A 22,440-nucleotide genomic window follows, 5' to 3' on the forward strand; every position below is an offset into this window, starting at 1 on the left:
CCTAAAGTTTCTGGTGCATCTTTTTGTTATAGGGTCATTTGCAAGTGCAAAGTGCTGCCCTAATCCTTAGCTTCATTGTCGTCTGGCTGCTTACCAAAGTCTCTGATGTAACATTCATGTTTTTCTTTTGTTTTCCAATTTATCTCTTTTCATATAAAAACAGATTAAAACACGTAGACTTGGCTGTCCATAAGCTTACCAATTTTTTGTAAAAGATTTAGTTTAAAGGTACCAAAACAATGAAGAAAGTTTACAGTGTATCTGAAGCCAACATTCTTTTGGAAACCCAGTCAAATTTGTATTGCTATATCTCTTCTGGGGTGATTCACGTTCTCTATTTATCATGGTTACCGCAGTTATCAAGACTTTTTAGAAAAATTCTAAATATTTGGCACTTTTTACAGTGCCATCTGTCTAAGAAAAGATTTCTCTAATTTTGTCAATATTTTTTCCCCTTTTTGCCTTGTCTCTGGGACAGAAAGTGACGTTAAATCTCCCCAATGGGATGCAGACAACAAAATGCCTTTGATATTTTTTAACATTAAATAAATATCTCTTGCAAAGATTTTGAAACAGACTGGAAAATTCTGTCCGAACAATGGCCAGTCATCCCTAAAAAATCACATGAATTTCATAAGAAAATCAAAAAATATAGGCTATGGGGCAGATCCACGAAGCGCGGCGCTTCTTTACGGCCGGCGTAGTGTATCTCAATTACACTACGCCGCCGTAACTTACAACGTATTTCCCGTATTCTCAAAGAATTTGCGGCGTAAGTTAAGCCCTATTCGCAAAAGACTTACGCAAACGACGTAAAATTTTCAAAATTTGACGCGGGAACGACATCCATACTTAACATAGGATACGCCGCATATAGCAGGGGTAACTATACGCCTAAAAAAGCCTTACGGAAACGACATAAAAAAATGCGCAGGCCAGACGTACGTTCGTAGATCGCCGTATCTAGCTAATTTGCATACTCAACGTGGAATTCGATGGAAGCGCCACCTAGCGGCCAGCGTAGATATGCACCTTAGATCCGACGGCGTACTAAGACGTACGCCAGTCGGATCTAGCCCAGCTTCAGGCGTATCTTGTTTTGTGGATACAAAACAAAGATACGCCGGAGCAAACTAGAAGTTACGCGGCGTATCAATAGATACGCCAGCGTAACTTTTGTGGATATGGCCCTATATATTTGTTTGATTATTATCCGTTCAGTGTTGTGAAGGCATCTCATCTTTTTATATTTAACAGGAATGGCTTGTAGCAGCCTTCACTTATTTGACACTTTGTCAGAAGAGTTGCCTTTGAAAACCCTTTACAGGACTAGGAACTGTCCTGAAAGTCCATTATTCCTTTAAGAACAGAAATGTTATGGCTTAGCCTGTCATACTCCTTTCCAGGCTGGGAGGATAGGATATTGTAGTTTGCAACTGAAGTTTTGTTCATTTGTGTACTTTCCTCTTTATTCATCATTCAAATATGTTGACATATTTCTCTACTGAATTTTTAACAATTTATTTAAAAAAATTTGATGTGAAAAAATTACAAAGCTGTTAGGTGGATGCCTTCCAAATATGACAATCATGAGATTTAATGGAATTTTGATTTGACATGAACCAAGGGAAAAGTGAAGAGGTACAAGTATTTTGTGGAGCAGTTAGCTGGAATCCCCACTCTTTGCTCCTTGTTGGATTACCTTGAAGGTTCTTAGTACGAATTGGACTGCTTGTATGGTGACCAAGCTCAGCATTAAAGGAGAATGTGTTAAGCCTCATACACACGACCCTGTTTCTCTGCAAAAAACAGCAAGAAACTTGCTGGGATTTTTTTTTTTGCAGAGGAAACCGGTCATGTGTACATTTTTCGACGAGAAAACTGTTGAGGATCCCATCGAGCCAAAAAGAGAGCATGTCTTCTTTTTCCCCGACGGGAATGGAGAAACTTGCCTTGTCGAGTTCCTCGACAGCCTAACAAGGAACTCGACGAGGAAAACTATGTGTTTCGCCCGTAGAGTTTCTCGGTCGTGTGTACGAGGCTTCAGAAGTAAGAATGTGATTAGAACTCACATTGGCTGTGGACAGGCCACATTTTTTTGCAACATTTAGGGGCAGGTGGTGCTATATGACACAGTAAGTTCTAGCTCTGTCCAGGAATATAACCTCGTCATCGCCCTATTTTTACCACTTACCACCAGTGCCAAAGGGTTGGTCATGACTTACAGGTTTTTGTGCGGTGTATTGCAAAATGATGCACGCCTAAGATCTCATAATATTAGAGGCATGTACAGACGGAACCCTCTGCAAGCATGATGCCTGTCATTACATATTACAGTCAACCAACTAGGAATTTAGCATGTATCTGTTTTCATAGTGCACTGCTGTACACACAAAGATGTGAATAGTAGTATTGCCTGTAATGTGTTGGATCTTCAAAGCACCTGGCAGGACATTCATGGGAAAGCACATTTGTATGGACAAGCCTAAAGTAAATAACAACAAAGTTCTGCTAAGTTATATTTTCATCGAAACTGACCTTATCCGATGTCATTAAACTTTCAAGTTCTCTACCTAAAATACCTGGTTGATCCTGCAATTTCCATTCATTTCCCTTTTGTCTATGGCAACACAATTGCAGCCAATCTTCTTGCTTTTGAGTTGCCACCTTTAGTGTGCATGATCTGCATATTTACAGCAAGGAACCTGTCTACTTCATCTTTGTTCCTCTGTAAGCAGCTCCACCTGACTATTTTTGTCACCTTTAGGGACAGCTCCAGCACTTTGGTTGACTTGACCTACCTCCCTCCCTCCAGCTCTTCATGCACGTATCACCTTGTCATGTTCAAGGGCACCTTTAGCAGGGATAATTGACAGAGGCTTCTTCCCCCTGCTAGCAGTCCCTCCTTTTTTTTTTTTTTTACACATGACCACAACAGTGCCAAGTAGTGCTGTGCAAACATGGGAAGATTCTTCAGACTTAAGGAGAAGATGTCTACTAGATGCATAATTGAATTTGTGCTTGGTTCTCCTCCAGATTTAACAGTATAGCTGGGAGCAAGTAGGAAAAGTGCCATGACGTGGTATAACTAATCTATTTAAAGGTTTTTGGGATACATATTTTGATTTCTAACACATATCATTGATTTCTATGTGGTAAGTTAGGATGATAGATATGGCGAAGTTGCTATGTGTTTAATATCACTTTAAAGGGGTTGTAAAGGTTTATTTTCTAAATAGATTCATTTAAGCTAGTGTATTGTTGTTTCACTAACCTTTTCATTCGATTTCCATTCTAAATGTTTTTTTCTTTGTCTGAATGTCTCACTTCCTGTTTCTCCTCGGTAAGCTTGCCCCCATAATCTGGCTGGGGGTTAGTCAGCCAGAACAGCCAGAACAGCTTACTGAGGAGGAACAGGAAGTTCAGACAAAGAAAACAAAGAAAAAAAACATTTAGAAGGGAAATCGAAGGAAAATGTAAGTCAACCAACAATGCACTAGCTTAACCCTCCTGGCGGTATTCCCGAGCGTGACTCGGGGTGGATTTTTTGTGGCAAAATCGGTAACCCCGAGTCACGCTCGGGGTAGCGATGCAGAGCCTGCAGCACGCGCTGGCTTACCTTGTTCCTGGATCCAGCGATGCCGGACCTCACTCGATTCACACAGTATCCTCCTGTGCCGCCGATCTCCGTTCCCTGCGACGTTACGACGCACGGGGGCGGAGATCGGCGCCAAATTCAAAAAGGTAAACAAACACTATACATTCAGTATACTGTAATATTATAGATTACAGTACTGTATGGAAAAAATACACACCCCCCTTGTCCCTAGTGGTCTGCCCAGTGCCCTACATGTACTTTTATATAATAAAAACTGTTCTTTCTGCCTGCAAACTGTAGATTGTCCATAGCAACCAAAAGTGTCCCTTTATGTAAAAAATGGTTTTAGATCAGCTAGAAAACAGCGATAATAAATTATAATCACTTGCAGAATTGTGCGATAGCGATTTGTGGGGAAATTCGTCAAAAAAATAAAAAATAATAATGACAGCAACAATTCTGCAACTGAGCAAATTTCAGTGATTTTGAGTTGATTACATTATTGAATAATTTTTATTAGAATTATATTATTATTTGTTATAATTATTTGTAATTATTTATTATATTATAATTTATAATTTTGTTTTTAAAAAAAATTCATACCCGGGATGCCTATTAGACTCTGGTTTGGTCAGATTTAAGTGAGTTATTCCCAAGAATTACAGGCCTACAGTATAAAACGCCAAATTTCCTTGCAAATAATGGTACCGCTTTCAGCACTTTTTTTCTGAAATAATCATACCGCCAGGGAGGTTAAAGGAACCTATTTAGAAAATAAAAAACAAACCTTTACAACCCCTTTAACATATCTCAGCATGGTTTAAGAAAATTACAAAATTACTATTTTTGGGATCCTAAGACCTCTAAAAGTCAAGAAAATTTAGATAAGTAGGAAACATTAGGATCTTTAGGCCACTCTTTAGCATGCTAATTCATCACAGCTGAACAAGTCTGAAATAGGCAAAAATATCTACATGAAGAAATAGGACCTTTCCTGACTTCTTGCTATATGTGAGCTGTAAACTGGCATAATGTCATAGATGGGTTGACATAGGTACAACATTTTCAGTATGTCAGGTTCTACAAACTATTTTTTTCTACCAAGCCTGGTACACACGATGAGATTATTGGAACGAATGATCATATGTTTTTTTTTTGTTTTTTTTTGCATGCTAGTCTCCATATCGAAAATAAAGAGGTTACTAAAGCTCAAAAATTCTCCTATGACAGAATAGAAATTTGTAAGTAATGTAATGTATTTGTATTATATTTTCAGATTAGAAAACTGTACTGATTAAATGAAAATCATACAATCTGGTATCTTACGAGAATCATTTTTGTGTTTGTCCCTTCGGATAATTTCAGACGAAAGCTGTGTACTAACGATCACATACGATCGTTTCGAAAGCGGTATTTTTTTGTATGATTTTCTGATCGTGTTCGCCTTTACTTAGGAATATTATAATTTTCTTATTTTAAAACCATATTTTTCTCTTCCATTTGACTGTCTTTCTTTAACATATAAGATTTTAGAAAATAATACATTATCTTCAATATGAAGTTAAGAGGAGCGTTCAAAACCAAGCTTAATAAGTGGTATTTTACCAAAAGAGTAATTGATACTTGGAATAGACTTCCAGCAGAGGTAGTGAGTCAGTTAACAGTAAGTGAATTGAAACATGAAACATGCTTGGGACAAACATAAATCTGCATTTAGACATATATATATATATATATATATATATATATATATATATATATATATATATATATATATATATATATATACACAAAACTAGTATAGAGGCACTTATGGGTCTTGCAGTGGAGGTAGAAGCTTTATTGAAATGTTGACAATAAAAAAACACTGCAGTTGTGATCTACCTCCTCTACAAGAGCCTTATGCCGCGTACACACAATCGGTCAAACCGATGAGAACGGTCTGATGGACCGTTTTCATCGGACCAAACCGATCGTGTGTAGGCCCCATTTTTTTTTTTATCCATAGGTTAAAAAAAGCAATCTTGTTTTAAATTTAACCGATGGATACCTTACCGATTAGAAAAAAAACAATCGTTTGTAGGCACGTCCATTGGTTAAAAATCCATGCATGCTCAGAATCAAGTCGACGCATGCTGGGAAGCATTGAACTTCGTTTTTTTCAGCACGTCGTTGTGTTTTACGTCACCACGTTCTGACACGATCGTTTTTTTAACCAATGGTGTGTAGGCGTGACGGACCATCAGTCAGCTTAATTGGATAACCGATGAAAACGGTGCATCAGACCGTTCTCATCGAATGGACCGATCGTGTGTACAGGGCTTTAAGTGTCTCCTCTATACTCTTTTTGGATTTGTATTGATTTCTTTGTAGCTGAGCACCTGGGCATTTATCTCAAGAATAGAGTGAGCTTCGGTTACCCTTGGGACTATATACAGTATATATATATATTTATTATGACTACAGGCACTGCCAATTTACGCAGCACTTCGCATATTTTTTATACATTCCCTCAAAGAGCTTACAATCTAAGGTCCATACATATACCATACCTCCCAACATTTTGAGATGGGAATGAGGGACACCTACTAGCAAACGTATGCAGGCATAGGACACGCCTCATGCCAAACCCCCTTAAAGGAGAATTAACTTTTTTTTTTATTAAAGCCATTTTTTATTTGACCAGAAAAAAAAAAAAAACATTACAGATATACATCCTAGACATATATCATACTACAAAATATAAAACTTTTTTTTTAACCGTGTAGCCCTCCTTCCTCTTTCCCTTTGGGTTACTCTAAATCCATACTCTTCTTTTATTTATTTTTTATTTTTTTGGCCATGGACCTCCCCTACTTTCTTCCCCTCCCTCGAAAAAACAAAAAAAAACAAAAAAAACAAAAACAAACCCACTCACTACCCACTCTACACACCCCTTTCATACTTTTGGGTTTCGAAAGGAGCTAAGTTGCTCCTTATCATGTGTTTCCTCTACCTGTGTTATTGAATTCCCTATTACGTTTCTTCCAAAAAAAAGTTTATTAAATCAACAAGGGCTTTTTTTAACCACTACTATTCCTTTATGTTGGCTTTTAAAATGTACAAATTCAGCAATTTCGAATATGGATGAAAGGTTTAGCACTGGGAAACCCTTTTTGAAAGATAAAAATTTGCTTTTTTATACAACTATATAGATCAGACCAAAATGAGGGACAAATGAGGAGGAATGAGGGACAGAGGGACATTGCTCCAAATCAGGGACAGTCCCTCGAAATCAGGGACTGTTGGGAGCTATGCATATACTAGGACCAATTTAGACAGGAGTCTAATAACCTACCAGTGTGTCTTTGGAGTGTGTGAAGAAACTGGAGTACCCGGAGGAAACCCACACAGGAACACAGAGAACTTGTAAAGTCTGTGCAGGTAGTGTCGTGGCTGGGATTCGAACCGACAAACACAGTGCTGCCAGGCGGAAAGCGCTAGCCCCTGTGCTATATTTAATGGGGCAGACTTGATGGACCACGTGGTCTTTTTTCTGCTGCCCCTCTTCTGTGTTTTTTTTTATTATTTTGAGCAAAGTGATCTATAGAGGAGCTTACAATTGCAAAACTTTTCTAAGCTTTAGGCCATGAAAAAAATTACCAATTATTCCGATCAAAATATTTCCACCTCCTTCTGTTCTTTGCACAAGTCTTTATTTATTTCTAACATTCCTCTCGGGATTCCCCATAAAATTCCTGCGGATGTCATCCTCTGCTGCTTCAGACAAATGTCTTTTCATCTCATGTAGTGTGTACACAGCACCATTTAATAAGTCTAAGCAGGCCTGCACCGTCATGCTTGAAGTTCTACTATAGCTAGGCAATCTACTCAATGCACTACAGGCCAAGCAAATGAAGCATGAGTGAGAAACCTAACAAAAATATGGCGATACAACAGTCAAAGAGGAATCTGTAGACAGCTGGAGCAAACAGGCCTAGAAAAGTGACAGGGAGTAGGAGAAGTTGCCTTGTAACCTGTAGAGAGTGTTCTGGGGGAAGGATCTGATCACACAGCAATGCCTGGACTCTGCTTGTCCTGGCTACACTGGTTACCAAGGGCTCAGCTCACAGGGGCTAAGCCTGATCTTTGTGAATGAAGCAAGAAAACACTCGACAGCTCGTGAATAATCGTTTTAATGAGTGTGTAAAGCGTGCGACGGGGGTGTTCGGATCTGTCGGGTTAAACAAACAACTTGTACCCAGAGCAAATCCTATTGTTTAAGTGCAAAGTGGTGTCAGTTCAATTTCCCGGCTCTTCCTAAAACCTACAGATCAAACGCAGGGGTGTCTTGTGTTCTCCCATTAAGAAAAAATAACAATATTTTACAAACGTGAGTTTGATCTGCTTTCCTGGTCAAGATCCTTCCCCCCTTAATCCTCTCCTTAACCCTCATTGCTCCCTTTTGCCCCCTCTTAACCTCTTTCTACCTCTGTTGCTGCTTCCTATGCCTTAGTCTGCCCATCGTTTACAACTATTACAACCTCTCATCACTTTTCACAACTGCTATATAGGATATATAGGATATATAGGATATTTGCTGCAACCTTCTGTGCATCAATACAACATTTAGTACACTGGTTACACAGATATTACACAATAATAAAAACATTGAAATGGTATATAAGGGCAACCTAATTAAATTACATTTTAGTTTGAGTGAAACAGTTTCCATAAACTTGCATTAAAAAAACACTTAAAGACTTCAGGAATCATCAAATCCAAATATAAATATGTTTACAATGAACATTCAGTTTGAAATAAGTATAAGAAGCTAATTTGCTGTCTAGAATTCACATAGAAAACTGAAAATTAAAATAATATATTATGCAGCTATCTAAAAACTATTCTTTATGGCTGCAAAAATGTCAGATATCTGTTCTTTTTTTTTTTTTTTTACATATATGAGTGTTTAAACTGTTTTTTTTTAAAATGGAGCTGTACTTTTATAGTAAACATAAGGATACCAAGGTAGTGAGAGAGAGTTGGAGCAAAAATGTTTAGCATACTTTGGAAAATGTTAAAGGGGTTGTAAAGGTTTGTTTTTTATTTTCTAAATAGGTTCCCTTAAGCTAGTGCATTGTTGGTTCACTTACCTTTTCCTTCCATTTCCCTTCTAAATGTTTTTTTTCTTTGTCTGAATTTCTCACTTCCTGTTTTTTCTCAGTAAGCTTGCCCCCATCATCTGGCTGGGGGTTAGTCAGCCAGAACAGCTTACCGAGGAACAGGAAGTGAGAAATTCAGACAAAGAAAACATTTAGAAGGGAAATCGAAGGAAAAGGTAAGTGAACCAACAATGCACTAGCTTAAAGGAACCTATTTAGAAACAAAAAAAAACCTTTACAACCCCTTTAAAGGCTGAAGGTCTTTTTCATTGATGCATTCTTTGCATTAAAGCGGGAGTTCACCCCCAAATCAACTTTCTGACATTAGTTCCAGCATACTGCTAACATCTGCAGTATGCTGGGGTTTTTTATTTTTTTTTGCTACTTATCGTTTTATGAGCCCTTGTTATCCGGCTCCGAGCGGGAAATCCTGCCGGGAGTTCCTAAGCATGGAGGAGTTGATTGACGGGCTGCTAAAGCGCGTCACGGCTTCCGAAAATACCCAAAATGACACTCGGGTGTTTACGGCGCTAAACGGCGCCTGCGCCTGCCGTGTAGAGCTGACTGCGCAGGCGCCGTAAACACCCGAGTATCACTCTCGGGTATTTTCGGAAGCCGTGACGCGCTTTAGCCGACTGTCAATCAACTCCTCTTCACTTAGGAACGCCTATACCCGGAAGCGATCCCCGCTCGGAGCCGGATAACAAGGACTTATAAAACGATAAGTAGCGGAAAAAAAAAACAGCATACTGCAGATGTTAGCAGTATGCTGGAACTAATGTCAGAAAGTTGATTTGGGGGTGAACTCCCGCTTTAAGGTAACAAACCTTCAGCATGCAGCTCCCCCAATCCCCCCCCCCCATTGGCCTCTTGTATTTGCCTGAGCCAGATCTGCATTCAGTGATGTGCACTAGAGCAGCGGCTCCCTCTCCTTATAGGCTCAGAGGTCAATCACAGCCAGTAAAGAGGTAGAGGGGCAGAGCCAAGCCACGCTCTGTGTCTCTATGGACACACAAAGCCAGCTGGGGAGTGAGCCTGCATGACTGCCCCCATAGCAAGCAGCTTACTATGGTAGGCACTCAGCAGGGGGGGGGGGGGCAAGAGTACTGGCAGCCTGGTGGGGGACCCCAGAAAAGGACAATCATTGCTGCTCTGTGCAAAACGATTGCACAGAGCAGATAAGTATAACATGTTTGTTATTAATGCCTAAGCATATTTTTTGACATTTGTTGCTTACAAGTTTAAATTCATATTTTTTGCTAGAAAATTACTTAGACCCCCAAACATTATAGATACATTTCTAGCAGAGACCCTAGAGAATAAAATGGTGATTGTTGCAATATTTTATGTCACACGTTATTTGTGCAGCAATCTTTCAAATGCAATTTCTTTGGGAAAAAGACACGTTCATGAATACGAAAAACGAAACAGTAAAGTTAGCCCATTTTTTTGAATAATGTGAACGATGATGTTACGCTGACTAAATAAATACCTAATATGTCATGCTTTAAAATTGTGCACACTCATGGATAGTGATGAAGGAACATCTGTCGGAGCGGTTCGCGAACGCTAACCGCGGACTTTCTCAAATGTTCCGCGGACCGCAAGTTTGCGGCGGGCCCCATTGACTTTAATGGCAGGCGAACATTAAAAACCTGCAGGTCATATTTGCAGCCACAAAATACTTACTAGCTGTGCACAAATAGTCCCACAACATGGACACTGACCTACCAGAAGTATTAAGCGAAAAACCGGATACAAAAATAAGTGTCGGCCATTACAGGCCCCAAAAATTAGCCGACAGGCGTTCACCTGACAGCAAACAACTTTGTATTCTGTGGCTGGTGGTACATTAGGCATTCACCGGATACAGAAGTAATTTTTTTTTTCAGGAAATTTTGTCAATGTGTGTAGCAGAGGTAACGCAGCGAAAGAGGCACAAATTCTGCAGTACCCAAATACACTATTATGAAAGTATATTTTTATATAACAACCCGCTTCAATCTGTCGTTTTGGGGGGCCACTGGTTTATCGCACAAGTTATAAAATGTTTTTTTTTCAGGAATTTGTTTAACTGTGTGTAGCAGAGGTAACGCAGCGAAAGAGGCAAAAATTCTGCAGTACCAAAATACACCACCAGTCACAATGCTGCACAATACAAATCCACTATAATATGCTTTCTATATTAGAAAGTATATTATACGTGTATTACACCCCTACATACTGCACACCAAACAATAGTACACCTATACCAGTCCTTAAAAGGACTTTTGTGGACCCGTTAGCTAACGATTTTTGTCACTACAGTCTGTCCCTGCTCCGCACACAGCAACCTCTCCCTACACAGACAAAAAGTATATTATAAGTGTATTACACCCGTATATACTGCACATCAAACAATAGTACACCTATACCTGTAAAATGTGCTGAAAAATCGGCTTATACTCAAGTATATACGGTATCTGTTTAAAATAACCATGGTTAATGTCATGTTTTTTCCTAATGCTAGAAAGCACAAAAAAATTTTTTTTTGCATTAATTTCACTATCTTGCCCATTTGTGGTTGCCTTTCTCCAACTTCTATTGAGCTAAAAATGGAAACTTTCACATCGGCATCCATCTGTTGGTAGTACATTAGTGTAAGTGCTGATTGAATGCTGGTTTATCAGCATGACCGTTTAACAAAATCTAGTCATTAGACCGGCTTCTATTGAACAGATAGTGGTACACACGTACTGAAAATCTGCTTGTTTTAGACCCAGTGACATCATCATCATTGGGTCCTGTACTTCTTAATGTCAAATACCTTGATGGTTGGATGTCAGTCTGGATGAGTGGGCGCTCCTAGGCATACCGCATGCACTCTTGGTAATGCCCACATGTGATGCTGAGCTTTCATGATTGAACTCCAATATATGAAAGGGGTGGGCCAGAGACCATTAATCTGACTTGCTGTAGTATTTAATGCACACTGCAAGAACATCACTGTGTACAGTAATATCACAGTAAGCAATATCAGTATTTGAAGTAAAGAAGAGGAGCCTGTACAACTGTGCAAGACTGAAGGCAAGGCTCGAGTTCAGATTTAAACTGAACTTTAAACTGTAACCCTTAAATCCTAAACCTAAGCCTTAAAGTGGAAGAAAAGACTTAAGGCGGCCATACACGGTTCGAATTTCGAAAGAATTTTCTTTCGAAAATCGTATGAAAGAATTTTTGTTCGTATTTCGCACCGTTAGTGGGCTGCAGCAACAGCTGATTTTCGTGCGGCAAGCAAATTTGAGAAAACCGACATGTTGGAAATTTTTAGAAAAACAAACGATTTTCTGATCAATGATGTAATAGAAAAAAAAATGCACATGTGCAAGAAAAGATTATTCCCGGAGAGAAAAGAATATTCCCGGAGATAAACGAATATTCCCGGAATATGTCTCCTGCAAAAAAAATAATAACTTACCCTCCTGTTCAGAATGTTCTTTAGGATGTACATGGAGATGTACTTGTGCAACTTTGTACACGTTCTTGACACTCCTCAATGCTGTAATGAATGAACTACCATGAGCATGTGTAGGAGTTACATCATCTCAAGCCAGCCAAAGACTCGGTACTCAGAAGATGCCAGGGAGAGGATGTTGGTGCTGCCAAGGGAGCTTGTGGACAACACACTTCTGGACAAGCTGTTTCAACATAAAATTACTAATGTGAAGCAAAATCATAGTTCTGTAGAGCAATGGCCACCAAACTGTGGCCCACAAGCCAGATGTAGCCCTTTGCTTGACTATGTCCGCCCCCTGGGGCACTATTTCTCCCACTGGTACATGGAACTATTCTGTGTGTTGACACCAATGATGGGGCACGCTTCCTTACACTAACAGCAATGATGGGGCATTGTTTACTCCCACTAATGTTTGGACATTTTCTACTCACACTGGCCACAGTCTGAAGTTTGAAGGACAGTAAAGTGGCCCTTTGCTTAGAAAGATTGGAGACTCCTGCTCTAGAGGATCAAACAATAGTACATTTTGTGGGTCCAAATAAAAAAGGCACCTAAGGGTGATAGATTTAACCACTTCCTTACTGTGCTATAGCCGAAAGATGGCTTCAGTGTGGCTCTGTTGTTCTGGTAGGGCATTCAAGGATGTCCTCCTGGAACCACGGCCCTCACTCTCCCCCTGGGGCATGCATCTGACGAGCTCTGTGATTGCTGTGTCTTTTGGACACAGCCGATCACAGATCATGGTAAAGAGACAATCACGGCTGCCCTTTACCACATGATCGGCTGTGTCCAATCACAGCTGATCACAGTGTAAACAGACTTGCTGGTTATCAGGAGTACTTTCCTCACATGCTGCCACAGCGTGAGGAGAGGAGAGCTGGTAACCGGCAATCCTGACAGAGGACATGTACACAGATAATCAGGACACTCATCACCAGTGCCCTGATTATCAGTGCAGCCCCATCAGTGAAAATCAGTGTCCATTAATGCTGTCCATCAGTGCTGCCAATCAATACCCATCAGTGCTTCCTCATCAGTGCCACCCATTAGTGCTGCCTATCAGTACCCATCAGAACCGCCTATCAGTGCAGCCTCATCAGTGCCTCCTCATCAGTGCCCTTCAGTGCCACCTATCAGTAAAGCAAATGCAAAATGCATTTTTTTTTAACAAATACTTAAAAAAAGTAATTTTTAGTCAAAAAAATTGTAAAAAAAACAAACAAACAAACCCAGTGGTGATAAAAATACCACTAAAAGAATTTTGAAAGGAGGAAAAAAGGGATTTTTACGGTGCAATTGATATTACATGATGAGAAAGAACTCGTCTTATAGCCATAAAAAATACAAAATTATTTTATTAAATACAGAGACATTAAAACCAGTGGTCCAATCAAGATAGCAGGATATAATGGTCATCGAATAACAAAATTACAGTAGAACCATATAAAAATCGCACACTCCCAACATGTTTCGCGAAATACGCTTCTTCAGGGGAAAGCGATAACCATTCATTTTATTGCAACTATGTAAGTAGAAAACATTGGATTAGCCATACAGAATTACATAAAAATACTGCATATGCACAAAAAAAAAAACTAGCATTGGGACTTTAAATGAGGCATATGAAAAACGTACGCCTCCATCCCTGTTGGATACGAAAAAGAGGGGAGATTTTGGGACTTTAGATGAGATGCGTTTTTAAGCAAACAGCAAGTATAAATAAAGTTGTAAACGTTTTTAATCAGGCTCACACTTACCACCCAAACAGCAAGCCAAATTCAACTTCCAAATTTAAAGCGGATCTCCACTCTAAAGTGGAGTCCCGCTGATCGGCACCCTCCCCCCCTCCGGTGTCACATTTGACACCTTTCAGGGGGGAGGGGGGTGCAGATACCTGTCTACAGACAGGTATCTGCACCCACTTCCGGCCCTACGATACGGGCAAAGGACGGGTTTTTTCTCCGCTTCCCGTCCGTCCCCCGTTGTATGCTGGGAACACTCGGCTCCCAGCACACAGCGGGAGCCAATCGGCGGGCGCAGCGCGACTCGCGCATGCGCCGTAGGGAACCGGGCAGTGAAGCCGGAGCGCTTCACTTCCTGGTTCCCTCACCGTGGATGGAGGGGGGAGCAGCAGGGTGACGAGCGATCGGCTCGTCATCTGCTGCGATCACCGCTGGACTCCAGGACAGGTAAGTGTCCTTATATTAAAAGTCAGCAGCTGCAGTATTTGTAGCTGCTGGCTTTTAATATATTTGTTTAGTGGCACATCCGCTTTAACTGTGTACGTTAAAAGCAGAGGATTGATTGCACGCATTTGCGTTCTGATGATTGTGTCCGTCTATTTTTTTGGGTCCAGCTTGAAGAGGTGAACAGCTTCAGGGACAGATATGTTATATTTATTTTGGGCTTCAACACAAGTTCAACCAAACAATCAGGCTAATATCTTTAGTAAAGCAAATAAATTAAAAACAAGCCAATTCGTATTCAATTAAATAAAAAAATAAAAAAAGTTTACACATCTAAACTTTTGTGCCCACTCCCTATATACTATAAGTGATGGCATCAATTAAAGTTTACTAGAATTCAGAGCAGTAACTAGGAACATCGCCGAGTCATGAACAAGCCAACACTTTGTTAAAATTCTCGGAATCCTTGTCTTTTCTGAAATTTGACAGAATTTCCGATAAATTCGATGTTAGCAGCTCAATGAATCAGGACAGAATTGAGTGGATCTGAGATGAATTTATGTTATTTATTAGTTGATATATTTAATTTTTTCTTACTGTTGGCTACAAAGGCGTAAACGCAGGAACATTTTGACGGTACCCTGAAAGTTTAAAAAAATATGGCTATTGTTTGCCTTTTGGCATATAGGGGTTGATATAATAAAACCTGGTGGTAGCCAATCAGCTTCTAACTTCAGCTCAGCCAATTAAATTTTGATAAATAAAATAAAAATAAAAACTGGAAGCTGATTGGTTTCTATGCAGAGCTGCACCAGATTATGCACTCTTCAGTTTTACTAAATCAACCGCAGTATGTTAATTATAATCAAAATTTTGGCTACATTTTTTTAGTTTGTTCATTTTAATCTAATTTTTTTTCAATGTATTTTATTATTTGATCGGCAATTTGTCTACACTTTTTAAGTTTATTCATTTTAATCTGAATTTTATATTCAATGTATTTGATTATTTGATAAAAATTTTGTCTACGTTTTTTCAGTTTATTAATTTTAATTGTAATTTTATTTTCAATGTATTTGATTATTTGATTAAAAATGTGTCTCAGTTTTTTCGGTTTATTAATTTTAATTTTATTGTATTTGATTATTTGATCAAAATGTTGTCTACATTTTTTCTGTTTATTCATTTTATCTTTATTTTCAATGCATTTGATTATTTGATCAAAATTTGGTCAATGTTTTTTTCAGTTTATTAATTTTAATTTTATTTTCAATGTATTTAATCTGCATGTGAATCTTTCAAGATTAGGTAATTTTTGTTCCTAACGCAGTACAAAGAGAGTTGAAATTGGTAGGAGTGAATGACATAAGAGATATGCCTTACAACAGGTATTCCATATGTAAAAAAATAAAAACGGCAAACATTAATAGAAAAATATTGATGTGACTTTGGTTTAAATATCTGCACTTTTTCAAGTAAACCTGTTAATTCTGAATGTTAAAGATGTCCCCAGTGACTAAACAATCAATAAATTGATGCATGTAAGAAAAATTTCCAAAAATATGGTTTAAGAGGGTTCAATCTTTGCTCAGTAAGGGCTCTTTCACACGTCCGTTCAGTTTTTCAGATCAGTTTTTTTTTTCATCAGTTGATCCGTTTTTCCATCAGTTTTTCGTCAGTTTTTCGTCAGTTTTTCATCAGTTTTTCATCAGTTTTTCATCAGTTTTTGCATCAGTTTTTCCATCCGTTTTTCCATCCGTTTTTTCATCCGTTTTTTTTTTTTGGGGGGGCTTTTTACATAGAAAAACGGATGTTAGCGGAACGGATGATAAACGGATCATCCGTTAACGTCCGTTTTTCGTCCGTTCCGTTTTTTAGACGGAAGAAAAATAGGGTTTTCTTCCGTCCAAAAAAACGGAACTGAACGCAGACGGATGCTAACGGACATTAGCGGATGCTCATCCGCTAACGGACGCTAGCCCATAGGGAAGCATTGCGGTCCGTTAACGGACGTCCAAAAAACGGACGAACGGAACGGACGTGTGAAAGAGCCCTAAGTAAGGCCCCCTTGAAATGGGGGGTCTGAGGTGGACCTGATTGGAAGCTCCATGTAGGTCTATCGGCAGGCCAATGTAGACAGATTAACATGCACTTCCTGCCTTAGGGTGACAATGCGCATTCCCTGTAGTGTAGTCACATAGAAGCGTTTTCACCGCAGGCTGCTTGTTCCAGATTTTAACTATAGAGCACCTCCTCACTCTTATACCACAGAGAGGGATGTCTTGCAGTTCATAGAGGTAACTGTGGCAGGGCTGATAAGATTTTTCGGGATTTTAAAACATCAAAGGCACTTTAGTGCTTCACTAAAGGAGTTGAGAATTTTCACTCCAGAAATTGTCGATGTGTTTACTTGAAATAACGAGTCATGTGCAAATGAAATAAATAAATAAACAGGAATTTGCGTTTCACACGATTAGATAATTTAAGTGAATCTTCACTCGGTTTAAGTGAAAATTTGCAATACTTTTAGTAAATCAGCCTCATTGTATAGTCAGCTTACTACAGGATATTACTGATAGATAGATAGATAGATAGATAGATAGATAGATAGATAGATAGATAGATAGATAGATAGATAGATAGATAGATAGATAGATAGATAGATAGACGGACGGACGGACGGACAGACAGACAGATACATAGATAGATAGGTTGATAGATACAGTATATATGTGTCTATACTTATATAATATATACTTTGGGGGTGATTTACTCAAACTGGAGCACAGAGACTCTGGTGCAGCTGTTCATAGTAACTAATCAGCTTCAAAATTCACATATCTCTCATATAACATTTTTGATAGATAAATAGATAGATAATTATAGATGGATAAATAGATTGAATTATATAGAGTAGAAGCAGTATGCCAGTGCAGTCATTGGAGTCAGGTAGGCCAAAAAGTAACAAAAGTGCTTTTAGGAACACTGCACTTACTTTCATCAAAACATGAGAAACCCCCCCCCCAAAAAAAATAAATAAATAAATAGATAGATAGATTATGATATGATAGATAGATATATAGATATATAGATAGATAGATAGATATATAGATAGGTACAGATAGATAGATAGATAGATAGATAGATAGATAGATAGATAGATAGATAGATAGATAGATAGATAGATAGATAGATAGATAGATAGATAGATAATGATAGATAGAAAGATAGATACATAGTTAGGTTGAAAAAGGGCACAAGTCCATGTAGCTCAACCAAAAAAAATACAATCCCATATACACAATCCTATACCTACAATTGATCCAGAGGAAGGTGAAAAACCCCAGGAAAACATTGCTCAATTTGCTACAGCAGGAGAAAAATTTCTTTGGTGATCCCCCCGAGAGGCAATTGGATTTTCCCCGGATCAACTTTACCTATAAATGTTAGTACCCAGTTATATTGTGTACATTTATGAAAGTATGCAGGTTTTATTTAAAGCAATCTACTGAGGTGGCCAGAACCAGCTCTAGAGTGAGTCCTTTTCCACATTTTCACAGCTCTTACTGTGAAGAAACCTTTCCGTATTTCGAGATTAAATATTTTTTCCTCCAGATGTAAAGAGCTTATTATCTGCCAAAACCCCCAAATCCTTCTCCACTATGGATCCCTCCAGTTGTATGATGCATGCATATTCTTAGCCCCCAAGTGCATAACTTTACATTTATCAACATTAAACCTCATTTGCCACATAGTCGCCCAATCAGACAGAGCATTGAGGTCGGCTTGTAAATTGGAGACATCCTGCAAGGACGTTATTCCACTGCATGGCTTGGTGTCATCTGCAAAGACAGAAATGTTACTTTTGATCCCAGACCCTATATAATTTATAATTAATATGATATTAAAAAGTAAGGGTCCCAGCACTGAACCTTGGGGTACACCACTGATAACTTTAGACCATTCAGAGTAAGAATCATTAACCACGACTCTCTGAATTCTGTCTTTTAGCCAGTTTTCATTTACAAATGGATCATTCCAAGCCTGTTACCTTACACATTATCAGTGTGTGGGGAACTGTGTCAAACGCTTTTGCAACGATTTTGCAAAATCCAAGAATACCACGTCCAAGGTTTTGCTTACCTCTTCATAAAAATATAGACAGATAAATAATGATAGATAGATAGGTAATATATACATTGATATATAATATATCAATTGGGGGAGCTTTACTTAAACTGGAGCCTAAGACCCCTTTCACACAGGGGCTGTGACTGTGTTGTTATTGGCTTTTAAAATTTACAAATGCAGCAATTTAGAAATTGGATGAAAGGTTTAGCACTGGGAAACACTTTTTGAAAGATAAAAAGTGCATTTTATATACAACTATAAAGATCAGACCAAAATGAGGGACAGATGAGGAGGAAAGAGGGACAGAGGGACTTTTCTCCAAATCAGGGACATTCCCTCAAAATCAGGGATAGTTGAGAGCTATGGATCCAGCTTGACCAATGACTTTGACAATGACTTTAGAAGCTGATTGGTTGCTATGCACAGCTGTGCCAGGCTCTCTGGGCTCTAGTTGTATTAAATCCCCCGGTATGGAGACATGTCCCCTCCTTGGACATTGGGGTCCACTGATTTGCAGATGACAATGTTTTTTGTTTTGAATAAAGTTGCTATTTAGTAAGAGATGATTGTGTGTGTGTCAGTTAAATGTCAATCATTGTATAATGGGGTGTACAGAACCTTCCCAGAGCTCTCACCTTCTACTATACACTTATAGGGCCAGATTCACATAGAACTGCGGCAGCGTAATGTAGATACGTTACACCGCCGCAAGTTTTCATCGCAAGTGCCTGATTCACAAAGCACTTGCGATGAAAACTACGCCGGCGGCCTCCGGCGCAAGGCGGGACAATTCAAATGGGCTTGTGCCATTTAAATTAGGCGCGCTCCCGCGCCGGACCTACTGCGCATGCTCCGTTTCCTAACTCCCACCGTGCTTTGCGCGCCGTGACGTCATTTTTTTGAACGGCGACGCGCGTAGCGTACTTCCGTATTCCCGGACGGATACATGATAATACACACAATTAGTTGCTGTTCCACCTCTATCTATGAAGGTACAAAAAAGTAATAATAATAATAATAATTATTATAATATTAGTAATAATAATACTGATGAGAACAAGAACAATCAAGCTGATGATAATTTATATGATATTATTATTATTATTATTATTATTATTATTATTATTATTATTAATAATAATAAAAATAATAATAATACAGATGATAACAAAAACAACCAAGCTGATGATAATGTATATGATATTATTATTATTATTATTATTATTATTATTATTATTATTATTATTATTATTAATAATATAAAAAATAATAATAATAATAATAATAATAATAATAATAATACTGATGATAACAAGAACAATAAAGCTGATGAAAATGTATATGATATTATTATTATTATTATTAATAATAATAATAATAATAATAATAATAATAATAATACTGATGATAAGAAGAACAATCAAGCTGATGATAAGTTATATGATATCATTATTATTATTATTATTATTATTATTATTATTATTATTATTATTATTATTATTAATAAAAATATTAATAGTATTGATGATAACGAAAACAATAAAGCTGATGATAATTTATATAATAATCATCATCATCATCATCATCATAATCATCATCATCATCATCATTATCATCATCATCATCATCATCATCATCATCATCATATCTCTCTCTCTCTCCCTCTTTATATATATATAATTATTTTTATGACGATATCTAATACAGGCCTTGATCTATACCCATAATATCTGAACTCTAGTATGGCTGTGCCCCCCTTGGCTCTTGCAGATATCAGTGTATGGGGGGATCACATGTTGCAGTGGCTGATGTGCCCCATCCAGCTTGGCCTTCTCTCCCACCTCCCCCTGTATCTATGTGCTGTTTATTGCTGCCACAATGATTTCTTCACCCCTGCCATTCCCTCTTATTAGACACTGATAACACAGTGTAAACTCTGCAGAACAAAGACAGGCAATGGGTAAATCTAATACCAATCACTCCCCCCTCCCCTCTGGCCCTTTACATTTGTGTAAAAGAGAAAAGCTTAGAGATATAGAAACATACAGCCAGTAGGTGCCCATTGAGCAGGGATTTTTCCCATAGGCACAGCATGGGAGAGACCCTCTGGCTGAATAGCTGTAGGAGTGAGGCAGATAAACTTGGAGAACACCTTTCAGAAACTCCCCAGTGCTGCCTTGTGTTCTCCACACAGCTCAGACCTCCAGAGCCTTCACTATTGTAGTCATTAGATCCGAGCTGCTGGCCTTCATCAGACCACATGTACTGAGCAGCTTCCACCAACACTCACATCCCTCCAAAGAGGACTTTCTGAAAACGATTCACTGTACACACTGCAAAGTCTATCTCATCCAAAAGTTCTGATAGGAGCAAGATCAGCTACAATGTATCATGATATCTGATCCTCTACACATCCTTTATAAATGACAAGAATAATGATCATCACGCCAGAATAATATTCAGATTTCTACCCAATTCCAAAACCAAGTTTTCTGCAATCTTATCCTCTGGGAAAGTGATTTTTTTTTTTTTTTTTTTTAGAATACTTATTTTTATAGTACTGGGAAATATCTTAGGACAAAATAAATAGTATATTTCTTTATACGGTGTATACCATTTTAATTAGTTTTCAATACATGGTAGGGTATCAGATTCTAAAGGTCCACAGGTCCTTGCTTGAATCACCAAAGTTAATAAACTTTTTTTTATTAATTACTTTATTTTGTGTTTCATGTGAACAAACTTTGTTTGTAGTTAATCAGCTGCTTAGTGTTTTTTTTTCCTTTTTTGACATAGACTTATTAGTTGTTTTTCCCTGTTAGGTGCATACAATTATCATTAGTTCTCTATACATGGTAGGGTATAAAATACTAGTTCTACAAAACTGCATTTGCATGAACCTGTTCAGCCTTTTCTGTTTTTCCCTTTTTTTTTGTTTGTTAATCATCATTAATGTGATAGAGTGTTTCAAGAGAACAAACTTTGCCTCTAGGAAATCAGCTGCTTAGTGTTATTTTCCTTTCAAAGAACATTTACAAAATAGGCAAATAAAATAAATAAAAAGTAAACAGAGAATAAAATAAACAATAAAATAAGACAAATTGATAAAAAAAAAACATAGTATGCATCTTGTGTTGTAGGCTTTTTACATTTGTGAATGAACATTTTTTTTTTAATAGCATTTTTGTTGTTTTTCTGTCTGTCTTTCACAGAATGAACTGCTCAAAAAAAAAGAAGAAAGGAGACATAAAATGTAATTTTTCATCTGAGAGAAATGTTTGTTTAAAGAGGCTGGCCCCTGTTGATGACAGCAGGAAATTTACATCAAAACGTGGACAGTTTATGTGGATTTATTTATTTAACCAATGGACCTTTTGCTTAAAAGGTTTGTATTCGGTTTGAAGATCTTTCCCACAAGTGATGTGTCACTAAATAAAATGCCATTTTCCTGCAATTAACGAGATTATCTGTAGCTTGAGCCACAGTGACTTATTAATGTGCTCAAGATGTATGGAAAATATTTATTTAGGCTAATTTTAGGCAGTTTGTAGCATTGAAGATGTAATTTCAAGTTAAGATTAGATCATGTGCTTTAAAAACCATGCAGGAAAAATAAGCTAGATTTAGGTATACAGATCAATAGAACAATATATAATTATTATTATTTTTATTATTCATTAATATTATAGGGGATTTATATAATGCCAAGAGTTTGCACAAGCGCATTACAAAATTAAGGGAGACAGTACAGTTACAATCATCTAATACAGGCAGATTTCAGAAGGCTCTGCTCCTGAGAGCTTACAATCTATAGATCGATAGATACAGAGATATGAAAAAGTATCACATGAAATAAGAACATCAGGGTCTCAGTGTTATCCCCAC

The 22,440-nt window shown here is 38.0% G+C and overlaps 1 protein-coding gene across 2 annotated transcripts in view; it reads left to right on the forward strand.

Annotated features, from left to right (window-relative positions):
* FOXG1 (forkhead box G1) overlaps positions 1-22,440 on the forward strand; it is an 82,014-nt gene that overhangs the window by 33,671 nt on the left and 25,903 nt on the right. Inside the window, exon 4 of one of the 2 annotated variants that reach the window (XR_005744817.1) lies at positions 21,768-22,027. The gene's annotated coding sequence lies outside the window, so the exon portion shown is untranslated. Of the gene's footprint in view, positions 1-21,767; positions 22,028-22,440 lie in introns of those variants that run through there. The other variant, XR_005744819.1, reaches the window with a different exon arrangement.

This window comes from Rana temporaria, chromosome 13 (assembly GCF_905171775.1).
Source record: "Rana temporaria chromosome 13, aRanTem1.1, whole genome shotgun sequence".
NCBI classification, from domain to species: domain Eukaryota; kingdom Metazoa; phylum Chordata; class Amphibia; order Anura; family Ranidae; genus Rana; species Rana temporaria.